Genomic DNA, 19,767 nt, shown 5'->3' with positions numbered 1-19,767 from the left:
TCATGACTGTTTGTGTTTGAGAGTATATGTGTGTTAAGTCCTGTAGTATTTTGGGAAGCAACACTAAAAGAATAGTTCCCAGACTTTTTGGATTTTAAAATAAATATTTCCCCCCAAAATTGGGACATTGTAATAGAGTTGACAGTTTTTTGTCCTGCCAGGTATAGCCGATAAAAACAGCAATAATAATTCACACCATATTTACTGCCACCATAATTTCATTTAAAAAAAGAAAAGGATATTTTGCCTAGACAGCGTGACAGGTCGACTTAGGTCATGAAATCCAGTCAGGGCACATGCCTAGGGTGTGGGCTCCTTCCCTAGTGTGGGGCATACTGGAGGCAGCAATCAATCATCGTTGATGTTTCTATCTCTCTCCCTCTCCTTTCCTCTCTGAAATAAAACAATATATATATTTTTAAAAAATAAAAATAAAGGATATTTTAACTCAACTTGAAAGAACAGTATCTCAGAATAAAAGCCCTTTAAATAGAATCATTTAACTTTATTACAAAGTTTACTTTTATTTATCCTCATTTTAATATAAATTAGTAAAAACTGTGGCAAACCTGCACCAGCCTGCCAGCTGAAATTAAGTAACTCCTGATGCGGTCTCAAGCTAGTCACTTATCTTTCTATAGCCTCCTTGTTTCATGTGTTAAATGGGAGTATTAAAATTTGCTTTACCAGATGAATGGTAGGATTAAAGATGATACATGATATCAGAAACTGGAATAAAGTGTGTACTCTGTTAGTTATAGTTGCTAACTAGATTGGAGGTGTTTTTTTTTAGTGTCTGGTAATAAACACCTTTAAGTAGTGTAAGTTCTTGTTTAAGGATTAGTTATTTATGTATTTTAAATGTCAATTGTTTTAGTGTTTATTGCTCACTCCATGGCAGACTATAAAGACTTAAAATCTATTTAAAACTGTTTTAAAAGTGTGGCAATGGAAACAAAGTAATGTGTAGACTATTCCTTTTAAGTATTTCCTTTAAATTACATTAGATTCCTTCTAAGAAAGGTTTCTATGTAAAAATAGTACAAATAACCTCAAAAGATTAATAGACTTGACCATTCTACAGGTTTTTTTTAAAATATATTTTTATTAATTTTTTACAAAGAGGAAGGGAGAGAGATAGAGAGCTAGAAACGTCGATGAGAGAGAAACACCGACAAGCTGCCTCTTGCACACCCCCTACCGGGGATGTGCCCGCAACCAACGTACATGCCCCTGACCGGAATCGAACCTGGGACCTTTCAGTCCGCAGACCGACGCTCTACCACTGAGCCAAACCGGTTTTGGCCATTCTACAGTTTTTAAAAAATATATATTTTATTGACTTTTTACAGAGAGGAAGGGAGAGGGACAGAGAGTTAGAAACATCAATGAGAAAGAAACATCCATCAGCTGCCTCCTGTACACCTTCCACTGGGGATGTGCCCACAACCAAGGCAAATGTCCCTGACCAGGATTGAACCCAGGACCTCTCAGTCCGCAGGCTGATGACGCTCTATCCACTGAGTCAAACCGGTGAGGGTTCTACAGTTTTAAAATTATATATATATATATATATATATATATATATATATATATATATATATATATATATATATATTTGTTGATTTCAGAGAGGAAGGGACTGGGAGAGATAGAAACGTCAGTAATGAGAGAGAATCATTGATTGGCTGCCTCCTGCACCCCCTCCACTGGCAGGTGAGCCATCAACCGGGCATGTGTCCTGAGAATTTGAACCATGACCTCCTGGTTTAAAGGTCGTTGTTCAACCACTGAGCCACACTTGCCAGGCCATACTACAGTTTGTAAGTGATAATAATAATATTTGTCCTTCCTGGTTTGATTCAGTGGCTAGAGCGTTGTCCTGTGACCTGAAGGGTCGAGGGTTTTATTTCTGGTCAAGGGCACCTTGGTTGCAGGTTCCATTGATCCCTGCCCCTTGTGTGGAAGGCAACAAGTGTCTCACATTGCTGTGGGGTTTTTTTTTCTCTCTCCTCCCTCCATCTTCCTTTCTACTTGCTATAGAAGTCAATGGGATAAATATCCTTGGGTGAGGGTTAAACACACACACACACACACACACACACACACACACTCACTCTCCCAACATTTAAATGGTAATAATAGTATTTGAAAGCCATCAAGTCCTCACAAAGCTGCCTTATTTTGCAAAATGTTGGACTAGTGCCTCTCACCTATCTTTAAAAAAATTTAGTGCCATATATTTACTATATCCCCTTCCCATTGAGAGCATACATTTTTACAATTTGTCCAGTTGCCCAAGGTAACATAGTTAATACCAGGTGGGGTCTAGAAGTCTTCCAGAGTCTTGTTTAGGGTCTCCCCCTGCCTGCATTTTTTCAGTTAAATTCTTTCATTGCTTCCAATTAAAATATATACTAAACTATATAGGGAACAGACTCCTTCATACCCATTTTCCCCAAAATATAGTTCTCCCTCTTCATAAGCAGCCATGAAACTCCAGTTTTATGCCCATACAAGTATAAATATGGTCATATTCTCCCTATTTTATAAACATGAAATTATATTGAATATATTCTGACCTGAACTTTATTAGCATTTCCATCACTGCCATATTATTTTTTACTATATTATTGATTTCAGAAAGGAAGGGAGAGGGAGAGAGAGAGAGAAACATCAGTGATGAGAAAATTATTGATTGGCTGCCTCCTGCACATCCTACACTGGGGATGGAGCCTGCAAACCCCCCCCCCCCCCCCCCCGCATGTGCCCTTGACCAGGTCCCTTCAGTCTGCAGGCTGGTGCTCTAGGACTGTTTCTAATATTTTGGGGAACTTTCCTACTGCTTTCCATGGGGGTCACACCAGTTTACAATCCTACTAACAGTGCACAAGGGTTTCCTTTTCTCCACATCCTTGCCAGCACTTTTTATATTTATTGACTAAGGCTCGATGCATGAAATTCAACCCGTTGACTTTTCTTCCCCTGACTGCCAGTACCGGTTTCCCTCTGGCACCTGGGACCCAGGCTTCCCTTGCAGCCCTGGTTTCATCTGGAAGGGCGACCGATCTAATTAGCATATTACGCTTTTATTATTATAGATGATAGCCATTCTGACAAGTGTGAGGTTTTATTTTATTTATTTTATTTATTATTTTTTAGTATATTTTATTGATATTTTACAGAGAGGAAGGGAGAAGGATAGAGAGTTAGAAACATCCATCACCTGCCTCCTGCACCCCCCCCACTGGGAATGTGTCAACAACCAAGATACATGCCCTTGACTGGAATCAAACCTGGGACCTTTCATTCCGCAGGCTGACGCTCTATCCACTGAGCCAAACTGGTTTTGGCAAGTGTGAGGTTTTAATCTGCATTTTGATCATCTTTTCACATGTCTACTGGCTATCTGTATGTCCTCTTGGGAGAAATGTCTATTTAGGTCTTCTAACCATTTTTTGTAAAAATAAATCTTTATTGTTCATATTATTACAAAAGTTCCTCATTTTCCCCCCCTCCACCAGGTTCCCACCCCTCCCGCTGCCCTTTTCCCACCCCCCACTGTCCTCATCCATAGGTGCACAGTTTATGTTCAGTCTCTTCCCACATCCCCCACTCCTCTTTTCCCCAAGAATTGTCAGTCCACTCCCCTTCCATACCTCTGATTCTATTATATTCAACAGTTAATAATGTTCATCAGGTTTTTTAATTCCCTTGGTTTTTAGATTCACTTGTTGGTAGTTACATATTTGTTGTTCATAATTTTTATCTTTATTTTCTTCCTCTTCCCCTTCAGCAATTCATATAATTCTGGTTTGGTGATGATGAACTCCTTTAGCTTTTTTTTATTTATTTGTGAAGCTCTTTATCAGGCCTTCGATTCTGAGTGATAGCTTTGCTGGGTAGAGTATTTTTATTTTTGGCTGTAGGTTCTTGCTATTCATCACCTTGAATATTTCTTGCCATTCCCGTCTGGCCTGCATGGTTTCTGTTGAGAAATCAGCTGACAATCGTATGGGTGCTCCTTTATAGGTAACTAGCTGCTTTTCTCTTGCTGCTTTTAATATTCTCTCTTTGTCTTTTGCTCTGGGAATTTTAATTTTGATGTGTCTTGGTGTGGTCCTCTTTGGATTCCTTTTATTTGGGGTTCTGTGCACTTCCTAGACTTGTAAGTCTAATTCTTTCACCAGGTGGGGGAAGTTTTCTGTCACTATTTCTTTCAGTATGTTTTTGGTATCTTGCTCTCTCTTTTCTTCTGGGACCCCCATAATTCTGATGTTGGTTTGCTTGAAGTTGTCCCAGAGGTTTCTTACACTGTCTTCAACTTTTTGGATTCTCTTGTCTTCTTGCTTCTGCGGAGGAGTGCTCTCTGGCTCTTTGTGTTCCAAATCTTTGACTTGATTCTTGCAATCTTCCATTCTGCTTTTAGGACTCTGCATAATATTTTTTATTTCAGAGAATGTATTCTTTATTTCTAGTTGATCCTTTATTATTTCTAGTTGATCCTTTTTCATATCTTCATAGGTCTTATTTTATTTTTTTATATTTTTATTGATTTTTTACAGAGAGGAAGGGAGAGGGATAGAGAGCTAGAAACATCGATGAGGGAGAATCATCGACCAGCTGCCTCCTGCACATCCCCCACCGGGGATGTGCCCGCAACCAATGTACATGCCCTTGACCGGAATCGAACCCGGGACCTTTCAGTCTGCAGGCCGACGCTCTATTCACTGAGCCAAACCAGTCTTGGCCATAGGTCTTATTTTATCGGCCTTTTGTAGGAGATTCTTTTTTTTTTTTTTTTTTTTTAAATATATTTTATTGATTTTTCACAGAGAGGAAGACAGAGATAGAGAGTTAGAAACATGGATGAGAGAGAATCATTGATCAGCTGCCTCTTGCACACCCCCTACCGGGGATGTGCCCGCAACCAAGGTACATGACCTTGCCCAGAATCGAACCCGGGACCTTTCAGTCTGCAGGCGGACGCTCTATCCACTGAGCCAAACCTGTCCCGGCTCTAAGAGATTCTTAAAAAACCTTATAAGCGTGGTTTTGAACTTGATATCCAGTCGCTTTTTGTCCTCCATTTCTTTCGTTTGTGATCTGTTTCCTTGTCTTGGCATTTTTGCTGCTTCCCTGAGTTGGTAGGGTGGGAGGATCAGTTGTATCTATGCCAGGAGACAGCCTTATTCGACTAGACTCGGAAAACTGCAAGAGCCTCTGTGCTCAGCTTTGATGGGTCGGAGTTTCAGGGTGGAGCCTACAGCCTTGGCTTCCGGTTGGCCCCGCCCTATGAGGTTCCTGAGTCTCAGTGTTCCTCAGTGTCCTTTGGTACTCGCTGCAAGCACCTCTGAGAGAAAGGTGCCCTAGAGTTTCGCCCGCTACCAGACAGTCTAGTCTCTCCCTCAATGAGCCCGGAACTGGGATTCAGTACAGTTGGAAGTGGGGTTAAGAACAGTCTGGAGCTTATGTCTCCTTCCCGCTAGGGCACATATGTCAAACACAAGGCCCGCGGGCCAAATCCAGCCCGCCAGGCCTTGCAATGTGGCCCGCACCGCGCTGTCATCACTGCACTCCGCTGTCAGTTTATGACATTGTCAGTTTATGACTGTTCAGTAAACCATTCGGCCTGCGATTTAGGCTGGATTTTAGATTTTGGCCCCTTCTCTGATTGAGTTCGACACCCCTACGCTAGGGCATCCAGCGGCTCAACAGTCTGTCCTCTGCGTGAAATGTGCGCGTCTTGGGGGCTCTGCCTTTCGAAGCTCCCCTGAGCTTCCGCCTTACAGCCCAGAATCCCTCTGTATGAGCCTGGGGCCTGAGGGTCTCGCCCAGAACTGGGGTTCAGTGCAATCGGAACTGGGGCTCAGCACAGTCCGGAGCTTTTGTCTCCTTCCCGCCAGGGCAATCTAGCAGCTCAGTAAACCATCAGTCCTCTGCGCGAGATGTGCACGTCTCAGGGGTTCTGCCTTTCGAAGCTCCCCTGAGCTTCCGCCTTACAGCCCAGATTCCCTCTGTATGTGTCTGGGTCCCCAGGGTCTCGCTCAGAACTGGGGTTCAGTGCTGTCGGAACTGGGGTTCCGCACAGTCCGGAGCTTTTATCTCCTTCCCGTTAGGGAACGCCAGCCAGGCCCTCAGCTGCCCCTCCTCTCCGGCGGCGTCCTCTCCACGCATGCACCGTGTCTGTCTCCGTACCTTAGGCTTTTACAGCTCCTCTGATTTTTCTCTCTGGTTTTCTCTTTCCTTCTAGTTGTAGAATTTCCAGTCAGTCAACTTTCCTATAGTTCTGGATAATGTCCACTTTATATTTTAGTTGTATTTTTTGAAATTGTTGTGTGAGGCTGCAGTTAGACGGTTACCTATGCTGCCATCTTGGTTTCTCCTCTTCTGCCCATTTTTAAATTGGATTATTTATTTATTTATTTTGGTGTTATGTTGTATGAGTTGGCTCTGGCTGTTGTGGCTCAGTTAGTTGGGCATCATCCCAAACACCAAAAAATTTTAGGTTCAATTCCTAGTCAGAGCATATGTTCGGGTTGTGGGTTTGGTCCTGGTCAGTTGGGGTGTGTACAGGAGGCAACCAGTCAATGTTTTTCTCTCAGATTGATGTTTCTCTCTCCTCCCTCCACTCTTCCGTCCTCTCTCTCTAAAATTAACAAAAAGCAATTAAAAAAAATAGTATGAGTTGCCTGTATGTTTGGAATATTAGCCCCATTATCAGATATATCATTGGCAAATGTCTTCTTCCATTCAGTAGGTTGTCTTTTTTGTTGGTGGTGTTAATCCTTACTCGATATTTTCCCACTGATTTCTAGAGAGAGTGGAAGGGACGGGGAGAGACAGAGAGAGAAACATAAATTGGTTGCCTCCCACATGAGTCTCAACCAGGGTGGGGGATCAAGCCTGCAACCAAGGTATTGTACCCTTAACTGGAATTGAACTTGGGACCCTGCAGTCTATAGGCCGACACTATCCACTGAACCAAACCAGCAAGGGCAGTAAATGTCTTCATTTTGTTGATGGTTTCCTTCACTGTGCATAAACCTATTAGTTAGATACAGTCCCATTTGTTTATATTTTTTTTTGTTTCCCATGCCTGAGGAAACATTCACAGAAATATTACTGAGGATGATGTCAGACAGTTCTGGTAGTTAGTTATGACTAAGATGAACTGAGTAAATAAAGTATGGATTCTTATGTTATCACTAGAGACCCATTGCACAAAGATTTGTGCAATAGGCCTTCCTTCCCCTGGCTGCTGGCACCAGTTTTCCTCCAGCACCTGGGACCAGACCTTCTCTCCGGCCGCAGTGGAGAAGTCAAGCCTCTTCAGTCATCTTCAGTCTTCGTCGTTTTGTGCCTGCTTATGCAAATTAACATGTCTCTTTGTTGGGTTAATTTGCATACCCAGCCTGATTGGCTGGTGGGTGTTCTGGAGGTATGGTAAATTTGCATATTTTTCTTATTAAGTGTAGATTATTTCTTGGTATGGAAATTTCAGAAGCAGAATGAACTCAAATAGTTCAGGAGGAAGAGACATCACAAAGAGGTGAATCTAGGTTGTCCTTTATTAAAGATAACTTAATTTTTAAATAATGCTTACTGTGTTCTAAATTCTTTATATATATTAATTTCCCCTCAATGGTTCTTTTTATAACCATTTTACAGATGACAAAACTGAGTAACACAGAATGTAAGTGAAATATACATTAGATAATATGTATTGGTAATCTGGCTTAAGGGTCTAAGCCAGGGGTCTTCAAACTTTTTAAAGTGGGGGCCAGATCACGGTCCCTCAGAGAGCTGGAGGGCCGGACTATATGAACTACTAATCCCTACTGTAACACCTCGGCTGCGCTCACTGCCCAAAAAACCTGGCGGGCCGGATCAGACTCCTCTGCAGGCCGCATGTGGCCCGCGGGCCGTAGTTTGAAGACCCCTGGTAAGCTCTATAAATTCTATTTAGGACAAATATTGATACAGTGATACATAAATTTTTAAAAATATGCAAACACTGCCCTGGCTTTGTTGCTAAGTGGTTAGACAAATTCAGTGGTCGGCAAACTCATTAGTCAACAGAGCCAAATATCAACAGTACAATGATTGAAATTTCTTTTGAGAGCCAAATTTTTTTTTCTTTCTTTTTTTAATATATATTTTATTGATTTTTTTACAGAGAGGAAGGGAGAGGGAAAGAGAGTTAGAAACATCAATGAGAGATGAAACATCAATCAGCTGCCTCCTGCACACCTCCTATTGGGATGTGTCTGCAACCAAGGTACATGCCCTTGACTGGAATAGAGCATGGGACCCTTGAGTCCGCAGGCTGACGCTCTATTCACTGAGCCAAGCCAGTTAGGGCGAGAGCCAATTTTTTTTTTTTAATTTTTTTTTATTAAATTATTATCTGTGTACATATTTTACCATTGCCCCCCCCCCACCATAACAATTAAAAAAATATATATATTTTATTGATTTTTTACAGAGAGGGATAGAGAGTTAGAAACATCAATGAGAAAGAAACATCGATTAGCCGCCTCTTGCACACCCTCTACTGGGGATGTGCCCGCAACCAAGGTACATGCCCTTGGCCGGAATCGAACCTGGGACCTTTCAGTCCGCAGGCCAATGCTCTACCCACTGAGCCAAACCAGTTTTGGTGAGAGCCAAATTTTTTAAACTTAAACTTCTTCTAACACCAATTCTTCAAAATAGACTCGCCCAGGCCATGGTATTTTGTGGAAGAGCCACACTCAAGGGGCCAAAAAGCCACATGTGGCTCGAGAGCCGCAGTTTGCTGACCACGGGGTTAGAGCATAGGCTTTCTCACGGAAGGGTTGTGGGTTTGATTTCCTAAGGCACATTCCTGGGTTGTAGGTTCGATCCCTGACCCTGGTCTGGGAGTCTGCGGAAGGCAACCAACCAATGTGTCTCATATCAATGCTGCTCCCTTCCTCCTTTCCACTTTCTAAAATTCAATGGAAAAAATATACCCTGGTGAGGATTAACAAAAAATGAAATAAAAGCTGAAACCGGTTTGGCTTAATGGATAGAGCGTTGGCCTGTGGACTGAAAGGTCCCAGGTTCAATTCCGGTCAAGGGCATGTACCTTGGTTGCAGGCACATCCCCAGTAGGGGGTGTGCAAGAGGCAGCTGATAGATGATTCTCTCCCATAGATGTTTCTAACTCTCTATCCCTCTCTCTTCCTCTCTGTAAAAAAATCAAAAAAATATATTTTAAAAAAATGAAATAAAAAATGCAAACATTGGTGCCATTTATTATTTTTGATCTCTGATTGCCAAAATACCTAGTTTGTATTATAGTTTTTATGTGTTTAGAGCAATTTTATTTAATTTATATTTTTAAAAATATATTTTTATTGATTTCAGGAAGAGGAGAGAAAGAGAAACATCCTATATAATAAATAGGTAATATGCAAATTGACCATCACTGCAACACACAAGATGGTCACCGCTATGTGGTCAAAGATGGATGCCCCATGTGGACACAAGATGGCCAGCAAGGGAAGGCTGTTGGGAAAGACCAGGCCTTCGGAGCGGGGGGCCTGTTGGGGGTGACCAGGCCTGCAAGGGAGGGCAGTTGGGAGGGGCAAGGCCTATAGAACAGGGCAGTTGAGGGAGATCAGGCCAGCAGGGGAGGGAAGTTGGGAGGGATACCAGGTCTACAGGGAAGGGCAGTTGGCGGGATCCAGGCCTGCAAGGGAGGGCAGTTGCGGGGGACCCAGGTCTGCAGAGGAGGGCAGTTGTGGGCTACCAGGCCTGCAGGGGAGGGGTGACCAAACTGGCAAGGGAGGAAAGGGTCAATAGGGCTGGGAGGGGAGGACAGCTGGCAGGGGAGGACAGGCTGGCAAGGGAGGGAAGTTAGGGGTGACTTGGCCAGCAGGGGAGGGCTGTTGGAGGTGACCATGCCTGCAAGGAAGGACAGTTAGGGGCAATTGGGTTGGCAGGGGAGCCATTAGGCGTTGATCAGGCTGGTAGGGGAGTTGTTTGGGAGTGATCAGACTGGCAGGCAGAAGCGGTTAGGGGAAATCAGACAGGCAGGCAGGTGAGTAGGTGGGAGCCAGCAGTATTAGATTGTGAGAGGATGCAGGCTGGGCTGAGGGACAACCCCTGCCTCATGCGTGAATTTCGTGCACTTGGGCTCTAGTCAATAATGAAAGAGAATCACTGATCATCTGCCTCCTCCATGCCCCACCCTGAGGATCGAGCCTGCAACCTGGGCATGTGCCCTGTCCAGAATTCAAACTGTGACCTTCTGGTTCATAGGTCGATGCTCAAGCACCGAGCCACCCTAGTTGGGCTTTAGAGTGATTTTAAAGCAAGGACATTATTGTGAAGGCATGGTGTTCAGGAAGTAAGTTACTGAAGTGTTTACCTTTTAAGCGTTAACTTTGGGAGGTACGGCATTTGTGACACCTAGTTAGAGAACAGATATGTAGTGGGGTGAGTTATCAGGAAGACTTAACAGAAAAGCCAAGGGAAGAAAAATAAAGTGGATGTGGGCATATGGAGTAGAGGGGGAGGGAAAAATGAGTTAGTATGAATTTGTAGTAGTGTGGGGTAGCCCTTTCTGAGAGAGGTGTTGAGTCATGTGGATCTACTGCACTGATATAGGAGAATTAGGCCTAGGGTGTGGTGCTGGGTACACATTATTCAGAACTAGGAATTTAAGAGGGATTCATTTTCTTGATCATTCAGAAGAACTCTAGGGAACAGCATGAGGATAAGCAGAAAACAGTGGCCATTTGGGGGAATATCAGGAGGTCATATTTGAACCCTTCTGGGTTGGAAAGGGAGTGGAATCTATAGTATGCATTATAGATATGCATTTATTGCCATTTCATATTTTTCATAGTTTTTTTGTTTTCTTTTTAAAGAAGGCCCTTTAACATTTCATGTAATACTGGTTTGGTGGTGATGAACTCCTTTAGCTTTTTCTAGTGTGGGAAGCTCTTTTTTTTTTTTTTTTTTTTTTTTTTAACTTGGAAATTTTACTTTATTTACAAACGTGTGCTATAAACAAAGATGCAATCCTACCCCTTTTAAATATTATAATCCATAATTTCCAGACAAAAACACATAATTTTAATCTTTCTGCATAAAACTGTATTATGGGATGAGTAAAATACAGAATGGTCAAGCAACAAATACATATCAACAAGTGAATCTAAAAATCAAGTGAATAAAAAAATCTGATGAACAGAATAAACTGGTAAATGTTATAGCCTCAGGGGCATAGAAAAGGAGTGGACTGACAATTCTCAGAGGGAAAGAGGTGTGGGGGTGTGGGATAAAAAAATCATATACTTATGGATGAGGACAGTAGGGAGCTATAGGGGGAAAAAAGAGGAACAATTGTAATAATCCTACCTAATAAAAGATTTATATGCAAATTCACCACCACTCTGCTCCACCAGCCAATCGGAGCATTTATGCAAATTAACCCCAACCAAGATGGCTGTGGCCACAGAGGCTTCGGTTTCTCAGGCAATGGAAGAAGCCAAGCTTTCCGCCTGCCCTAGCAGGCCTAAGCCTCCACTCCAGGCTACAAAGTTTCAATTATAGAAGGTAAACAAATCCAAACAGAAACGGCTGCCGCCATGGAGTGAGCAGGAGGCTTGGCTCCACTTCAGGGTACAAAGTTTCAATTGTAGAAAGAAAATATATCCCAGATACTAGGGGCTCCACTTGGGTCTCTGGGGGCGTGGTCAGCCTGCAAACCACCACAGGCCTCTCAGGCCATCCCACGCCCCAAGGGAACCCCACTCTGATCCGGGACACTCTTCAGGGCAAACCAGCTGGCCCCACCCATGCACCAGGCCTCTATCCTATCTAATGAAAGAGTAATATGCAGATTGACCATCCAGCACACAATATGGCTGCACCTGTGTAGTCAAAAATTCTGCCCCCATGTGGACACAAGATGGCCTGCAGGGGAGGGCAGTTGAAGGTGATCAACCCTGCAGGGGAGGGCGGTTAGGGGTGACCAGGCTGGCAGAGGAGGGAAGTTGGGGGCAAACAGGCTGGCAGGGGAGCAGTTAGACATCAATCAGGCTGGCATGGGAGTGGTTAGGAGATGATCAGGCTGGCAGGCATAAACAGGGTCAATCAGGATGGCAGGCAGGTGAGCAGTTGGGAGCCAGCAGTCCTGGATTGTGAGAGGGATGTCCACTGGGATCAGGTCTAAATAGGCACTCGGACATCCCTTGAAGGGTCCCAAATTGGAGAGGGTGCAGGCTGGGCTGAGGGACACCCCCCTCTGTGCACAAATTTCATGCATCGAGCCTCTAATGAAACTATAAGTGCAATATCTTTAAAATCAGATAAATAGGGTCTCTGGTTTTATTATCATATTTACATTTTGTCAAGTGTAGGGACAGCCAATTAAGATAAGTATATTCGAATAAAGACTAAAGTAATAACTGCCAGCAGAAGAAGAGTCTCCATTTCCTCCATTGATCTTCACCCAAACAGTGAAAGCAATACAATTGTAACTGAGTTTACTATTATCAATAGCACTCTGATTACAGTTCTTACAGATTGAATAAGGTTCATTAGCTGAGATTTAATTCTTGGCTCCTCTCAAAATCCACTAACTCCCTGGTCTGTTCCCCTGCCAATGTTCTTGAGGAAGCGCTCCTCATGCAGCATGGCAATGGTGTTGAGGCAGAGCAGGCCACCTGCAGCAGTGAGTACAGGGTGAAGGCCATGGTCACCAGGAGCCACCCCAAGGCTTAACAGATTCCTCCGCAGCCACCTCAGGAATCATGGCAACATGTGGAAAGCTTTTTTATGTTATTCGATTCTAAATGGTAGCTGTGCTGGGTAGGACAGTGGTCACACTGCGGCTCTAGAGCCACATGCGGCTCTTTGGCCTGTTGAGTGTGGCTCTTCCACAAAATACCATGTGCAGGTGCACACGTCCAGTGCGATTGAAACTTTGTGGCCCATGCACAGAAGTCAGTTTTTGGCCTGGGTGAGTCTATTTTGAAGAAGTGGTGTTAGAACACTCAAGGGGCCAAAGAGCCTCATGTGGCTCTTGAGCCACGGTTTGTCGACCACTACAGTAGAGTAATATAGTTGTAGGTCCTTGCTTTTCATCACTTTGAATAGTTTTTTTTTTTAATACATTTTTATTGATTTCAGAGAGGAAGGGAGCGAGAGAAATACCAGTGATGAGAGAGAATCACTGATTGGCTCCCTTCAGCACTTCCCCCAATGGGGATTGAGCCTGAAACCCGGGTGTGTGCCCTGACCGGGAACTGAAACCTGGTTCATAGGTTGATGCTCAATCACTGAGCCATTCTGATCGTGTTAATCACTTTGAATATTTCTTGCCACACCCTTCTGGCCTGCAAAGTTTCTGTTGAGAAATCAGCTGACAGTCTTATGGGAGTTTCCTTGTAGGTAACTTTTTTTTTTTCTTGCTCCTTATAAGCGTCTCTCTTTGTCGTTAACCTTTTGCATTTTAATTATGATGGACCTCTTTGTGTTTCTCTTGTTTGGGACTCTCTGTACTTTCTGGGCTTCTATGTCTATTTTTTTCGCCAGGTTAGGGAAGTTTTCTGTCATTATTTCTTCAAATAGATTTTTAGTTTATCTTTCTCCTTTTTAAAAAAAAAAAAATATATATATATATATATATATATATATATATATATATATATATATATATATATATATTTTATTGATATTTTTACAGAGAGGAAGGGAGAGAGATAGAGAGCTAGAAACGTCGATGAGAGAGAAACATCGACCAGCTGCCTCCTGCTCACCCCCGGGGATATGCCCGCAACCAATGTACATGCCCTTGACCGGAATCGAACCTGGGACCTTTCAGTCCGCAGACCGACGCTCTGCCGCTGAGCCAAACCGGTTTCGGCTCTCCTCCTTCTTGTACCCACATGATGTGAACGTTGTATGCTTGAAGTTGTCCCAGAGGCTCCTTACACTGTCTTCATATTTTGGATACTTTTTTCTTTTTGCAGTTCTGATTGGGTAATTTTTTTGCTTCCTTATATTCCAAATCGCCAATTCAATTCTTAGCTTCATCTACTCTACTGTTGATTCCTTGCAAATTATTCTTAATTTCAATTAGTGTAACCTTCATACTGACTGATTTTTTTTTTTGCTGTTGAAGTTCTCACTAAATTCCTTGAGCATCCTTATAGCGATTGTTTTGAATTCTGTATCTGGTAGTTTGCATGCTTCCATTTCATTTAGTTCTTTTCCTGGAAATTTCTCCTGTTCTTTCCTTTGAGACTTGTTTCTTTGTCTCCACATTTTCTGTGCTTCTATATATTAGGTATTGCTGCTATGTTTCCCAGACTAGGTAGAGTGGCCTTGTGTAGTAGGTCTCTTGTATGGCCCAGAGTACAGTCTCCCCAGACACCTAAGCTGGGCACTCCTGGTGTACTCATGTGTGGGCTGTGTGCCCTGTCCTGTTGTAGTTAAGCATTTTTTGCTGTTGGTGATACTGTGAGAGATTGTCCCCAAGGCCAATTGGTTGCAATAACCTGCTTCGACTACAGCAAAGGAGTTGCTGTACAGGTACTGACCCTTCAGAGTAGGACTTGCTTTTGTGGGGCTTTGGTGCTCATCAAGCCCACCCCTTGAGTGTATTGCTCTTGTAGTAGGTACTAGGGTTGTAATCAAACGTGGTCTGAAGCTGTGCTGGCTCTGGGATCTCTTGGGAGTTGCAAGGTCAGCCACAACCTGTGTCTCGCCTGGGGCTACTGGGCATGAGCTACAGAGGTATCTGCAGATGGCTACTCCTTGTGCTGGGTTTGGAGGTGCCCAGGAAAGGCCATGCTATGAACCAAGTCTGGCTTCTGCTAGTGTCAGGCCTGGAGCCATTTAGCAAGAGGTGTAGGGTATAAACAGAGATTTTAGGAAAGTTCAAGGCATGAGGCAAGAAAGGTCATTTGTATGGAAAAGCCACTGGAAACAGCTAGGGTGGGCCTCAAGTTGGGTGGGGCAGTCTCAGGGAATCACCAGGGTGGTGGGAACAGTGTGGGCCAGGTTGTTGGAGAGGTAGATATGGAGCCTGTCTGCCAGGGGAGATGGAGTCTCAGGAAAGGAATAATGGCCTCTGCCAGCACTTTTGTGTGGCTTAAAGCTGTGCCCCCAGCTCTCTGATGCCAGAAAATTCAGTTTCTCTCCATATGTTTCTGGTACCTTTCAAGCTCAGCGCTGGAGCTCCAAGGGAAAGAGTCTTAAGTTAAGTACGCGCATGGGCTCTTTAAGAGGAACTAACTGGGACTCCAGGAACCCTCAGTCTCAGCCAGAATTTCTGCTGCTTTTTATAGTCAGAAGTTATGAGGACTTCTCTTACTGGTTCTAGAACTCTGGGCTGGGAGGCCTGGTATGGAGCTGGGAACTCTTGCTTCTCAGGGGGACCTCCACAGCCGAGATATCTCTCCCAATTTTAAACTGCCACACGTGGGTGTGGAACCAGCTGGTTTCTATCTCAGTCTCTACCAGTCTTGATGTGGCTTCTTTAAATCCCTAGTTGTAGGATTTCCATTCAGGTAGATTTCAGGTGGTTCTGAAGGTATAATTTTGATGTGGTTGTGAGAAGACTCAAGTACAATACTTATCTACACCACCATTTTGACCCCATATAGTTTAAACATTACGTGGTTCTATCTTTGATTTATTTGGGTGGTGTTGTTTTTAATCTTGTGCAAAATCTACCATTCCAAATATTGTTTTAAAGATATTGAAATTTGTTTTCATATCTCTCTTAATTTGTGTGGAATTTACTTTTGTATCTATTGTGAGGTAGGAATCTTTTTTTTTTCTTTTTCCTTTTCTCTAAATTGATAGGTTTTTGCTCATTTTTATTTGTTAAGCATTTCCTTATATACTTAGGGCCTCTTGCTGGATTCTCAGTTCTGTTCCACTGATAATTGTTTTTGTTTCCATACAATTCCATGACCACTGACCCCTTCTCCACTGTGGCTTTATATAGTAAGTTTGATACCTGATAGTGCAAATATTCTAATTTTCAAAAACTTTCTGGCTATTTTCATGTATTTATTGTCTCAGGAGAATTTTAAAATTTATTTTAATGAGTTCTGAAAAAAAACCCATGAGATTTTCATTAGAATTGTACTGAACTTATAAATGAATTTTGAAGGAGTTATTCTTCACTTAAATCTTCCCATTAAGGAACAAAAATATTGTATATTTCTATTTTGGATTTGCTAATCTGATGTGACTTTATTTTATTTTTTTATTATTTTTTAAAAATATATATTTTATTGATTTTGTACAGAGAGGAAGGGAGAGAGATAGAGAGTTAGAAACATCGATGAGAGAGAGTCATCAATCAGCTGCCTCCTGCACACCCCCCACTGGGGATATGCCCGCAACCAAGGTACATGCCCTTGACCGGAATCGAACCCGGGACCCTTCAGTCCCCAAGCCGACGCTCTATCCATTGAGCCAAACCGGTCCCGGCAGGATTTGCTAATCTGATGTGATTTTAATCTTTATGCCCATTGTGGTTTTATTTTGTTTGTGATTTATGAAGTGCTAGAAGTTGAGAAATTTTATGATAGTATTTCAGTTGGGGATCCGAGGACTATTAGAATTCTCTTCAGTCAACAGCCACATATTTTCAATTCTTTAGAGTCCCCGAGAGATTTGTATTTAGTATTATACTGACAAATGAAAAACCCCAATACTTTGCATTTTATTCTTTTTTTTTTTTTAATTAAAAAAAAATATATATATTGATTTTTTTACAGAGAGGAAGGGAGAGAGATAGAGAGCTAGAAACGTCGATGAGAGAGAAACATCGACCAGCTGCCTCCTGTTCACCCCCTACCGGGGATGTGCCCGCAACCAATGTACATGCCCTTGACCGGAATCGAACCTGGGACCCTTCAGTCCGCAGACCGACACTCTACCGCTGAGCCAAACTGGCTTTGGCTGCATTTTATTCTTAATTAGGTCTTGGGTACCAAACTCTTTTAAGACGAAGGCTTATGTGGAGATGCTCTTTTTAAAATGTAGTGAAGCTTAATTTGTTTCAAACTGTAACAGGCTATGAGATGGAACCTCTACTCCTCCCCAATTCTCAAACAGCTAGATCTTTCCTTGTGATGTGAATAATACCTGCTCTAATTAATTTCTATCAGTGCTCAGGACCATGTAATCAGAGAGAACCCATTTGCTCTGGCTGACTGCTGATCTGACCTTGGCCACCTGCCTCAAGCCTTTTCTGCCCAAGTAGTAGGTTTGGCCCTGGCTCTCACTTGGAGAGGGAAAAGCCCTCTCTTGAAGGCTTCTCATACCACTTCAGTCACAGGAAAGCAGAAGAGTGAGCCTAGTCCTGTGTGCTAACGTTTTAGTGGTGATTCTACCCAGTAGCAAACAGGTCCAATAAGTATTCTCAAATTTGTCCTCTTCTGGAGTTTTGATTTCTCACTTCTCAGTCTACAAAAAGTTTCAGCCATTCTCAGAAGCATTCTCTCTTGGGTTGTTGCTTGTCTTAAATTAACTAGAAAGAGGTGGAGTAAAAACTGGCTTGTTGAGTATTGCACATAACTCATATTTTTTCTTAACTATGCATAACCCTGAAGTGAATAACTTACTATTCGTGAGACAATTCTTCCCTTGCTTAATGGTTCATGACAAGTCCTTAATTTTCCTCCTATTACTTTGTTCCTTCTCGGTTTTCTTTACTGGCTTATTCTCCTGTACCTGCCCATTAAATGTTGATGTACCTGGAATCAGCTCTATACTCTTTTTTAAAAAAAATATATTTTATTAATTTTTTACAGAGAGGAAGGGAGAGAGATAGAGAGCTAGAAACGTCGATGAGAGAGAAACATCAGCCAGCTGCCTCTTGCACACCCCCTACTGGGGATGTGCCCGCAACTAACATACATGCCCCTGACTGGAATTGAACCTGGGACCTTTCAGTCCACAGACCGACCCTCTACCACTGAGCCAAACCGGTTTCGGCCAGCTCTATACACTTGACAGTCTTCTTTCCTAGTCACATCCATGTTTATGGATTCACTTATGGATGAATTAAAAATTTATATTCAAGCCTGGATGTCTTTTAGCTCTAGTTCTTCATCTCTAATTGCTACCTGGACATTTCTACTTGGGTGTCTCAGAAGTACTCTAAATTGAACATATCTAAGATGTTTTCTATCTCAAGTGAAAAGCATAATCATCCAAGCAATTGTGCAAGTCAGACACTTGGGAGTTGTCCTTGGAAGTTTCTTAACCCTCTCTTACCCCAAATCCAACTAGTCACCAGTTTCAATAGATGTTTTTAACCATTTTTGTTCTGATTTGTAACACACACACAAAAAAGTCATTGAGCTTTGTATATGTGTACAAACTTGTTAATTTAATTCTGCCTGCTTTTTCAACTTTATATAAATTGAACCATATAGTTTATATCCTTTTCTCTGGCTCCTTTCACTCAACATTATTTTGTGAAATTTATTGTAGTTTTATAGAGCTGTAGTTTGTCGTTGCTGAATATTATATGAGTATATCAATTCATTTATTTATGGACATTTAAATTATTTTCACTTTGCAGCAATTATGAATAATGCTACTGGGAACATTTTTGTGTATTTTCAATTTTTGTTGGTAATGCCAGACTGTTTTTCCAAAGTGGTTGCACTAGTTTAGATTCCTGCTAATAATATACTATAAGAATTCCTGTTTTTCCCAAAAGATAGATATAGAGACAGTAAAGCAACAAATAGACTGTCAAATTACAGCAGGGAGATCTGGGGGAGAAAATAGATCAACCGAAAGACTTGTATACATGCATATAAGTACAACCAATGGACACAAAACTCTGGGGAGGGGGGGCATGTATAGGAGAGGGGGCAATGTTAAAATATGTACACAGATAATAATTGAAAAAATAAAAAATAAAAATAAAAAAGAATTCCTGTTTTTCTTTTCTTTTTTTTCTTTTTTTTAAATATATTTTTTATTGATTTTTAACAGAGAGGAAGGGAGAGAGATAGAGAGCTAGAAACGTCGATGAGAGAGAAACATCGACCAGCTGCCTCTTGCCCACCCCCTACCCGGGATGCACCCGCAACCAATGTACATGCCCTCGACCGGAATCGAACCTGGGACCTTTCAGTCCGCAGACCGATGCTCTACCACTGAGCCAAACCGGCTTTGGCGAATTCCTGTTTTTCTACCTCATTGCCAATCTGTCAAATTTTCTTATGTATGTAATGGATTTTTATGTGTAATTGAGGTATATTTTTATAATACAGTGCAAAAATCTTAAATATATAGGTTGATGACTTTCTTATATATTACTGTTACCCGGATGAAGATAGAGAACATTCCATCACCCAGAAATTCACTTATGCTCTTTTCCAATCAGAAACTGTTATTCTGGCATAATCTTTTGTTGTTGTTAATTCTCACCTGAGGATATTTTTTCCATTGATTATTGATTTTTTTTTTTTTTTTCTGAATGGAAAGGAGGGAGGAAGGGAGGGAGAGAGAGAAAAACATCAATGTGTGATAGAGATATTAATTGTTTGCCTCCACATATGCCCCAAGTGCCCCAGGAATGAATCTGCATCTTTTGTGTGCCTTGACTGGGAATCAAACCTGCAATCCTTTGGTGCGAGGGCCAATGTTGTACCACCGAGCCATACCAGTCAGGAAGTTTTGACTGTTTTGACTTCTACCTCTATAAATATGTTTTGCCTTTTCTTAAACTTCATGAAAATGGGT

General features: G+C 42.2%; 1 protein-coding gene and 1 pseudogene across 5 annotated transcripts in view; one reads left to right on the top strand and one right to left on the bottom strand.

The window, feature by feature from the left end:
- VKORC1L1 (vitamin K epoxide reductase complex subunit 1 like 1) overlaps positions 1–19,767 on the top strand; it is a 56,907-nt gene that overhangs the window by 2,095 nt on the left and 35,045 nt on the right. The window lies entirely within an intron of this gene.
- Positions 12,178–12,734, bottom strand: LOC311621794 (immediate early response 3-interacting protein 1-like; annotated as a pseudogene). The gene has a single exon. The product of its transcript is annotated as an immediate early response 3-interacting protein 1-like (transcript).

The sequence above is a fragment of the Pipistrellus hanaki genome (genome assembly GCF_964339955.1).
Source record: "Pipistrellus hanaki genome assembly, chromosome: 4".
Taxonomy (NCBI): Eukaryota; Metazoa; Chordata; class Mammalia; order Chiroptera; family Vespertilionidae; genus Pipistrellus; species Pipistrellus hanaki.
Note: the sequence above shows the minus strand (reverse complement) of the source record. Positions and strands in the feature narration are given on the sequence as shown.